We start from the raw sequence: 8,629 nt of genomic DNA, 5'->3' as shown, positions 1-8,629 counted from the left end.
ATTTGCAACAACATGGATGGAGCTAGAGGGTATTATGCTCAGTGAAATCAGCCAGGTGGAAAAAGACAATTATCAGATGATTTCACTAATATGTGGAGTATAAGAACAAAGAAAAAAACTGAAGCAACGAAACAGCAGCAGACTCACAGAACCCAAGAATGGACTAACTGTTACCAAAAGGAAAGGGACTGGGGAGAATGGGTAGGAAGGGATGGAGAAGGGGAAAAAAGGGGGCATTACAATTAGCAGCCATAAAGTAGGTGGGGGCATGGGGAGGGCTGTGCAACACAGAGAAGACAAGTAGTGACTCTACAGCATCTTACTACGCTAATGGACAGTGACTGTAATGGGGTATGTGGTGAGGACATGATGATGGGGGGAGTCTAGCAACCATAATGTTGCTCATGTAATTGTAGATTAATGATACCAAAACAAAAACAAACAAACAAACAATTAAGAAATAGAAGAACTAGAGCTCAACACCTGCCTCTCACCCCAGAGTAATACTTGAAATGTTAGACAAGAGGTTAGTCTTTTCACTGAAGGACAGACAGCATGGATAAGGAGAAAACACAAGGAAGAGCCCTAAATGGAGTGTGTGGAGGGGAGGGAGAGGGAGACTGAAGAACGGGGGACACTGAGGACCACAAACCTCATCTGCACAGATCCTACCGGGAGGATCCATTGGCAACTGAGAGGGCATGGAATCCACTGAGCCCTCTAATCTCACCCTCTCACCTTGACCCAGATCCCTCAGGAACACAGAGTTCTCACCAAAGGTTGAAGCTGCTTATTTCTTTTTCAAAAGAGTTTTCTCAGTGAGCCCTATTACCCTCCAAGACAGGAGCTTTAGTCTATAAACTGGCTGTCCACTCACAGCGAGAGATGCCCACATCTGGGGGTCCTCTTAAATGTGTTGTTAAGGGCAGAGGTGCCAGGAGAAAAGACAGTCAGAGGGAGGAAAGCCCCCAGGTACTTGCTCTCTGGAGACATGGTTGTCACGAAGGTTTTGTTCCAGCTAATCGCAGGCCCCACTTTGCCACATCCTTTCTGGTACCATCACCCAGTACCCCGTGGTCCTATCATGATCTCATGATGGTAACTATTCTTTTACGAATGTCGGGTCAGTAGACCTGCTATGTATCAAGGGATCAGCTAGTCTGATACCTTCAATTCCCAGATGAGGAATCTGAAGCAAGAGGAGATAAATTTTTCCACGAACATGACACAGCCAGCTGGTAAAACAGCTTCAGAACAGTAAAGTAGATCTGTGGATACCTCACTGTTTATACAACACTCCCATTACACACACACACACACACACACACACACACACAAGCACATTTTTTTCAAATATCTGATCTTAATCAATCATCACACCAAACCTGCAGGGCAGACTGGCATTATTTCCTCTGCAAAAGTGAGAAAATCCATGCAATTAGGAGTACAGTGAAATTAATTCATGACAGAATTATGACTTTTGATCGTCCAACATGAGCATTGGCTTCAGCCACAATGCATTGAATTCTGGCTTTCCACTTGCTGGTTTGTGACCTTGAGCAAATTAACCTCTCCTGGCCTCAGTACTGGCACCTATAAAGTAGCGCTGATAGTAGCAGCTACTTCATTACTGCTCTTCATAGAAATAATCAAGTTAGATTATGATTACACAGCACTTATTGGAGGGTGTCATACACAGCACGTCTTCCATTAATGCTAGCTTTAATTTTGGTGTTCTGAATTGAAATCCTCTCCAACATATTATGCTGCATGGCTAAGCATTCAGTTAAAGTTAATTCAGTTAATATCATTCCCACAAATATTGTTTATAATTTTTAAATGGAGCTCATTTAAATGAAGTCAAAAGGTACAAACGTTCAGTTATAAATAAGTCTTGGTGTGAAATGTACTGTATGGGATCATGGCATATGACTTTTCAATGTATTATTGAATTCAGTTTGCCAATATTTACATGAGGATTTTTGCACCTATGTTAGTGGAGATGTTGACCTTTTATTTCTTTTCTATTACTGTCCATGTCCATTTTTGGTATCATTTAAATGCTGCCCTTATAAAATGGGTTTAGAAGTGTTACTTCCTCTTCTACTTTTAAAAAGAGTTAGAGAAGCATTCTCATTAATTCTTCTTTAAATGTTTGGTAGAACTTAACCAGTGAAGCCATTGAGTTCTAGATACTTTTTGGCTTCTAGGAAGTTTTTGATTACTGACTAAGTCTCCTTACTAATTGATCTGTTGAGATTTATTTCCTCATGATTCAGTCTTGGTGAATTGTATGTTTTTAACCATTTGTCCATTTCTCCTAGATGGACCTGTTTGTTGGTTTATAATTGTTCATGGTTGTCTCTTTTTATGCTTTGTATTTCTGTGGTATCAGTTGTAATGTCTCCCGTTTCATTTGTGATTTTATGTATTACAGTCCTGTCTTTTTTTCTTGATGAGTAAAACTAAATGTTTGTCTGGTTTGCTTATCACTTTAAAAGCCAAGTCCTTATATTCATTACTCTTTTCTACTGTCCTGTAGTTTGACTATATGTATTTCCATTCTGATCTTTGTTATTTCTTTCCTTCTACTACTTAGTTCTAGTTCCATGCATTATAATCTTAGGTTGTTTCAATGACCTTTCTTCTTAATGCAGGTATTCATCATTATGAACTTCCCACTGGAACTGCTTTGCTGCATCCCATAAACTTTGGTATGTTGTATTTCCATTTCATTCAACTAGGATATTACTTTGTATCTCTTTTGATTACTTCTCTGACATCCTGGTGTTCAATAGCACACTGTTTAATCTCCACATATTACAAATCTTCCAGTTTTCCTCTTCTACTTGAATTCTACTTTTTTACCATTGTGGTTGGAAAGGATGCTTGATATGATTTCAGTCTTCTTAAAGATATTAAGATCTGTCTTGTGGCCTAATATATGATCTATGCTGGAGAAGCTTCCAAATGACTCTAGAACAATGTCTATGCTGCTTCCTTTAGATGAAATGTTTGTAAATATCTGTGAAGTCCATTTATCCTAACATGTTGCTGAAGTCATGTGTTTCATTGTTGGCATTCCATCTGGATGATCGATCCATTGTTGAAAGTGGGGTAATGAAAAGTGGGGTGATGAAGCTCTCTGGTCTTACTGTATTGCTGTCTAGCTCTCCCTTCATCTCTGTTAATATCTGTCTTCTATATCTAGGTGCTCCTCTATAGGGGACATAAATACTTTAAAATCTTATATCCTCCTGTTAGATTGACCACTTTATAATTATTATATAATAACCTTCTTTGCCTCTTCTCAATCTCCGCCTAAAAGTCAATTTTTTCAGATGAAAGTATAGCTACCTCTGCTTATTTTGGTCTCCATTTCCATGCAGTTTCTTTTTTCATCCCATCACCTCCAGTCTGTGTGTGATTCCAAAGCTGTAATGAGTCTTTCATAAGCAGCACACAGTTGGGCTTTGTTTTTTCATATATTCATACATTCAATGTGTTTCACTGGAGAAAGTCCTGTTACATTTAAAGTATTATTGAGAGGTGTGGACTTGCAAATGTCATTTTGTTCATTGTTTTCTGGTTGTTTTGTAATCCTTTGGCTCCTTTCTTCTCTTGTTGCTCTCTTCTTTAGTGATATAATGATTTTCTCTACGGGTACGCTTAAATTCCTTTTTCTTCGTGTATTTACTAGAGATTTTGCCTCTTTGTTATCATGAGGCTTATATAAAACATCTGTTACAGTTATAACTGTCAAGTAGAAGCTGAAAAAAACTTAAGCACTAACACATACTAAAACTATAGTGTTACTGTTCTGAGTCCAATTTTGTGTTTTTGATGAAAAAACCTACATCATTTTTTTATCTTCTGTATCCACTAACAAAGTTTTCTGGTTACAGTTGTGTTTCTACTTTTGTCTTTCATTCTTCATACTAGATTTATAAAGGATATACAACTACAAAGACATTAGTGTATCTGAATTTAACTAGTTTTACCTTTCCAGTGATAGATACATTTTCATATGGTTTCTATTACTAATTGACAAGTTTTCATTTCTATGTGAAGAAGTCCATTTAGAATCTCTTGCAAAACCAGTCTACTCATAATGAAATCTTTAGGGTTCCTTGTCTGAAAAACTATCTCTCCTTCAACTATGAAGACAGCTTATCCAGGCAGACTGTTCTCGGATGGCAGATATTTATCACCACATTGAATATATTGTGCCACCTTCCATTTCTGCTGGAAAATTTACAGATAGTCTTCCGCAGGTACTCTTGTACATAACAAGTTGTTTTTCTCTTTCTGTTTTAAGATTCCTTGTTTTTATATTTTATTTATAGTATATTGTGGTATGTTTCTTTTTGGATTTACATTATTTGGAGTACTCTGAGATTCTTAGATCTGGATGTCTGTTTTTACCCCAGCTCGGGAATATTTCCAACCATTACTTATTGAAATAAGCTTCCATCCTTTTCACTTTCTTTTGACTTTCTGAGACTTCTAGAATGCAAATATTGATATGTTTGATGGTATCCAATAAGTCCCTTAAGCTACCTTAACTTTTTTCATTCTTTATTCTTTTTGATCTTCTAAAAGGATGAATTGCATTGACTTATTTTCAATTTTATTCAGTATTTTTCTAGCTCATTCAGTATGCTATTGAATCTGTTTTAAATTTTTACATTTTATTCTGCATCTATGGGATTCTATTTAATAATTTCTTATACTTTGTAACTCATGGTTGAAATTCTCATTTTGTTCCTGCATTCCTTTCCTAACCTTGGTGAACACGTTTATCCCATAAGTGAACTATTTATCAGGAAAGCCACTTATCGCTATTTCAGTAAGGCCTATTTCTAGAGTTTTATCTTCTTTTTGTTTGTTTGTTTAGTACATATTGCTCTGATTCTTCATTTTTCTTGATTTTCTGTGATTTATGTGCATAAATAAAGCAGCCACCTCTTATAGTCCACAAAGGTACCTTGTGTAGATGAAAGTGATCATCCATCCAGGCCCTACCTCATAGTCATCTCTGAGTCCTTTGTGGTTTTCCAGCAGCCTTTGGTCTACTTTGTAGCTCCTTGTAGTTTGTGGCATAACAAGAACTGTCAGTGACCTGAAATGGAGGAACTCTTTCAACAACTAGATACAGGGTGACTGGAACCAGACACTCAGGAAACATTTTGAAAGTACATAAACAGATTTGTTTTGGAGAAATACTAAACTTGGGTGTTTCTCTCTATACCCTCTGCACTAGCCTCTGGGGATGATATTCAGTGAAGAATTATTTCCTGGTGGGCTTCAGTCCTCTGGGACTCATGTGCAAGCGCCAATGGCCAACAGGGTCAGGCTGATATGCGATGTACCATCTGAGCAGCAACCACAAAACCTGGAGAACCAGCTATGTGCAGAAGTTCCTTCCCAGGAGAGACTGGTGACTGGGAGTGGGAAACTGTGGGAATGCAACGATGGCACTTGTAGACGTCCCTGTCTCCAGCGAGGATTGCATTCTGTCTGTAGGTGTGTGTCAAATTGGAAGCCTCACACATGGGTTGCAGCTTTTACAATGTGCAAATAGATCATTTTCATTGAGATGCTGGGAGTTGGATGTGTCTGAATGCTACCCCTGCACTAAGACCTGGGAGAGAATCAGTGTGAAGTGTCTCTATGCTCTAATCTGTGAGTCTTCTGAATTTAAGTGCAGTTGGATTTCAGAACTAGACGTTTTGGGGCTTCATCCCTCAGCCTCTTGAAAGTTGGGACACTGGTATTGGGTACAACCTCTTCACTATTCAAAGAGGAGCTGGGAGAACTCAGAACTACACACCAATGGCTCTGATGGTATAGATGCGAAAATTCTCAACATAGTATTGATAAATGTAATTCAACAACACATCAAAAAGATCATACACTATGATCAAGAAGAATTTATCCCTGAGATGCAAGCATGGTTCAACATATAAAAATGAATAACTTTGAGGCCCTGCATTAACAGAACAAAAGATAGATATCACATGATCATCTGAAAAGATGTTGAAAAGCATTAACAGAATACAACACTGTCATTATTAAATCCATTAACAAATTGAATATAAAAGGAACAAACCTCAACATATTACAGGCCATATATAACAAATGTACAGAAAAACAGGAACACCCTTGGAAATGCAGAAAGAAAAACCAAAATGAAACTCACCTCATACTTTCAGAATGGCCATCATCAAAAAGAGAAGAGATATCATGTGTTGGCAAGGACCTGTAGAAAATGAGCCCTTATATACTCCTTTGGGAATGTAAATTATTTTAACCAATATTAAAAGTAGTGTAGAGGTTACTCAAAAGGCAAAAACTGGGAGTGCCATAGGACCCAGCAATTCTGCTTCTGTCTTTATATACAGTGGAAATAAAAACAGGATACTAAAAGATATCCTCACAATTTTGTTTACTGAGCATGATTATCATTTAAATATGAAGGATTAAACAATTCCCAGACAAGCAAAAGTTGAGGGAATTTGCCTCCCACAAACCACCTCTACAAGGTATTTTAGAGGGACTGTTCTAGACGGGAGCACTCCTAAGACTAAACAGATGTCACCAGAGAAAATAAATCACAGCAAAGAAAGCAGACCAACCAAATACTAACTAAAGGCAAAAAATAAAATCAACTACCCACTAAAAGCAGCTAAAGGAAACACGAAAGAGTACAGAATAAAACAACCAACATATAAAGAATGGAGGAGGAGGAATAAGAAGGGAGAGAAGAAAAGAATCTCCAGACAGTGTATATAACAGCTCAATAAGTGAGCTAAGTTAGGCAGTAAGATACTAAAGAAGCTAACCTTGAACATTTGGTAACCACGAATCTGAAGCCTGCAATGGTAATAAGTACATATCTTTGAATAGTCACCCTAAATGTAAATGAACTGAATGCACCAATCAAAAGACACAGAGTAATAGAATGGATAAAAAAGCAAGACCCATCTATATGCTGCTTACAAGAAACTCACCTCAAACCCAAAGACATTCACAGACTAAAAGTCAAGGGATGGAAAAACACATATGTTAAGTAAAATAAGCCAAACAGAGAAAGTCAAATACTTATGATTTCAGTTATTTGTGGAATTTAAAGGGAAAACAAAACAAAATGAGCAAAAGCACCAATAGACACATAGACACTGTGAAGAGACTGGTGGTTACCATGGGAGAGGAGTTAGGATGGTTGGGTGAGGTGGGTAGGGGGGATAAAGAGCACAAAATCTCAATCATAATATAAATTGCTCACAGGACTGGAAGTGCAGCATGGAGAATATAGTCAATAACTCTGTAGCATCTTTCTATGTTGACAGATAGTAACTGCACTAGTTGGGGTGAGGATTTAATAATGTGTGTAACTGTTGAAGCACTGCGTTGTATACTTGAGACAAATATAATATTGTATATCAACTATACTTCAATTAATACACTTAAAAAATAAAGTACACACCTTGTTTTAAGAAAAATCAATACAGAATGATCAACACCAAGTCATCCTTAGTGAAGTTACAGGGCTTCAATGACAAAGATTCCTTTGGACATCCAGGGGAAAAGAATAGCAAGTTTCCTGTAAGGAAAAACGTCAGATTGGCATTGGACTTTTCTAAAGTAACATTCAACATCAAAAGATGATAGAGCAATGATTACAAACTCTCCCTCGAAAAAAGTGTGCCAAGTTTTATAACCAAGCAAACTGGCATTCAAATGTTAAGGCAACATAAAAGTATTTTCCAACATAAAAGTGCTCAGAGAACACACTATCCATTAACTCTTGGTGGAGAAAAAATTTACTAGAATATGAGTATGAAAGTTTAAAATGTATATATTATTGTAGCATTTTATTCACTTAAAACTATTGTAACTATGGTTAGAGGACATACAATCAATGTATAACATAAGGATTGCTTATACACTTTCCAGTCATTTGAATTGACCATGTCAAAATAAATGTATACTTATTGACAATAAAAATATGCATGAAACAGTAAGTGGAAAAATCAGGTTACAGAACCATGCATACTGAAAGTTTTATTCATATATATATATGTAGGAAAAATTTCCAAAGTATTTACATGAAGATATTAACAGTCTCAGATTGTCCATTGCCCAAAGACTAGCCAGGATAACACATTTGACATATTTGAAATGGTAGCATCCTACTTCAAGGCACTTATTTCTGTATAGTCAATGCAGGCCAACATAATATTGTTCTACTCTACATCTTTTACCATGATATGGTTTTATAAAATGATTAACATGTACAAAATATCATTCATAAAGATACACAATACAAGGAGACCCATACAGTCACCATCCATTTAAAAACTATAGCAGTATTCAGATTCCACCTTCAGGACTACAACATTCATCCTACCATCTTCAGATTTTCATGGCTGACTCTCAGCTGAGTGACTGTCCAGGAATTTCCTAAGATCTCCCCAGAGGTAATGCGTGCATGCCCATCAACTTGAAGCTCCAATTTCCAGGGCTCCCACAGAACCAACCAAAACCACTGTAACACATTTAACTTTTCCCTGTGCCCAATTCTGCTTTCATGCCCTTTAAAGTGTTGACCTTGAAGAGTATTCCC

The sequence above is a fragment of the Manis javanica genome, chromosome 11 (genome assembly GCF_040802235.1).
Source record: "Manis javanica isolate MJ-LG chromosome 11, MJ_LKY, whole genome shotgun sequence".
NCBI classification, from domain to species: Eukaryota; Metazoa; Chordata; class Mammalia; order Pholidota; family Manidae; genus Manis; species Manis javanica.
This window is presented reverse-complemented; position numbering follows the sequence as displayed.